We start from the raw sequence: 2,500 nt of genomic DNA on the forward strand, positions 1-2,500 counted from the left end.
TCATCGAGACGAAAAGAAAATCACCCTCATCGCCCTTAAAATTTTATAAAAAAAAAAAAAAATACACACGCATCTGAATAAACCGCGGATGAGGAGCAATAAAGGCATGATTTACAAGCGGGAGTCAAAGGAAGCAAGGGATGAAGTGCGGTGTCTGGAGGAGAACATAAATCGTAATTGTGGAGGGAGGCCGGAGGAGAAGGGGCCCGGTGACGTCACAGGCGCGGAGGCGGTGGGGTGACTCGAGGAAGTTCTCGGAGCGAGGTAGGAATGTGTGGAATGGAGGGAATATATGGACTGGATGGTGTGTATGTGGACTCTGTGTGTGTGTGTGTGGTGAGGGTGCCTTAAGGTGGAGGTATGGGGCTGTGTGAATGTCACGAGAGGTTCCTCAGGGTCAGTTTCATAGAATGTATGGACCGAAAGAGCTCCCGTAGGCGACGAAGGGTGGACGCATGGGATATATAAGAATGAAAAGACGACCAAGGATGGATATATGGAATGTATGGAATGGAAGAGTGTGTTAAGGTTCTTAGGGCAATTAAGGATTTATGGAATGTGAGCAATGTATGAAATTATGGCATGTATGAAATTAATGGAAGAAGGTATGGAATGTTTGCGAGGTCGTACTAAAGGGACATACAAACGTTGCCTTTAACGAAAGCTTCATCGTAGTGTAAATGGAAGACTGAAGGCTAAAAACTGAATCCAAAAGTGAATCTGTGAGCAGATCAGGCGTCGAAGGCAGATACTGGAACCTTTCACTCAATCGTGGCGAGCTCAGAGGAAAAAAAAGTTTGCCTCGTTCAACACGCCTCTAACTCACGCCATTAATTGTACACGGGGTAGTAAAGACCATTAAGAACTTTTTACGCAAGTCAAGATCATTAATACCACTGGGCATAGGGTCAGGCCATTAAGACCCCTGTATACGGGACTCATTTATTTTTAAGATCATCTTACACGAGGCAACTAACATCATTAAGACCGTTGTATTAAGGGGCATATGAAGACCATTTATGTACACGGGGTTGATTAAGAAGACCGGTGTTTTATATTAATCAGGAAAGCAATTAATATCCTTTTACACAAAGTACCTGAGACAAAAGACCGTTGTGCCTAACTGACTACACAAAAATCTCACAAAAAAATGAAATGAAATAAAAATAAAGCGACAATGGAGAAAGGACCATTAATTAACTAATTATCAGACGACTATTGTGATATACGGAACCACAGAAGACAAGAAAAGTCAGCAGTCTAATTGAACCGCGTGGAAGAGGTCACGAGGTCACAGGTAATAATACATTGGACTGATAACAATGAAAGTGGCTTGAGCGGATAGAGGATAAAGAGGTGGAAAGGGGGTAAGGAAAGGGGAGAAGTAAGGAGAGAGAAAAGTAAGAAAGAAAAGATAGTACTTAGGGTATGGAAGATGAAGAAAGGAGAAAGAGGAAATGAGAGATAAAAGTAAGAAAGAAAAAATAGTACTTAGCGAATGGAGGATGAAGAGAGGAGGAGGAGGAAAAGGATGGGAAAAAGAAAGGAGAAAAAAAGAAGTGAGAAAGAAAAAAAAGTACTTAGAGGATCAAGAATGATGAAAGGCTAAGGGAAAAGGGAAAGAAAGGAGAAAGGAGAGAAAGAAGGAGAAAGAAAGAAAAGGTTGTACTTAGGAGGGACAGAGAAGAAGAAAACGAAACAGAAAGAGAAGAGATAAAAAAAGAAGAAGACAAAAAAGGAATAACAAAGGAGAGGAAGGAAGGAATAAGAAGATGACTTGGAGAATAGGGAAGAGTAGAAAAGAGAGAGAGAAAAAATAGAAAAGTGAAAGAGATGTTAGTACTTAGAAGACGGAGGATAAATCGAAGAAGAGAAAAAAGAGGGGAGAAAGGAAAATGAAGGAAGAATGAAAGAGAGATAATCCTTAGAGGAGTGGCGGATGAAACGAAAAAGAAATAAAGAAATAAAAACAAGAATAAAGAGGAAAAAAGAGCAAAACACGAATAATGGGAATGGGATAAGAGGGAGAAGAGAGAGAATGGCAAGACGAAGGAAAGAAAAAAATACGAAAGAGGGAAGAAAACAGAACAAGAAACAAAAGGGAAGGAAAAAAAAAGGGGAATAGAGGTATAGGAAAAGAGAGAAGAAGAAAAGGAATAAAAGGGGAGAGGAGAGAAGAAGAGATAGACACTGTTTAAGGGAGGAAGTAAATGGAAAGTGGAAAACGGAGGATAATAACATAGTAGAAAGAGAGAGAACAGGAGAGGAGAGAGAGAATCGCTGCTCAGAGGATGGGAAAAGGTATAAAAGATGGAAAAAAACGGTAAAAGGAAAGGAAAGAAAAGAACAAAGGAGAAGGACACCAGAAAGAAAGTAGAAAGGTAAAAAAAAAGGAAAAAAAAGTAGAGAAAGCAGACAGAGAGAAAGGAAGATGAAGTAATTTTGTCTCGGGATCGTCAACAACAGATTCCACGCCGCTGCCGGTGATGAACATCTCCCA

Source organism: Penaeus monodon, chromosome 7 (genome assembly GCF_015228065.2).
Source record: "Penaeus monodon isolate SGIC_2016 chromosome 7, NSTDA_Pmon_1, whole genome shotgun sequence".
Classification (NCBI taxonomy): domain Eukaryota; kingdom Metazoa; phylum Arthropoda; class Malacostraca; order Decapoda; family Penaeidae; genus Penaeus; species Penaeus monodon.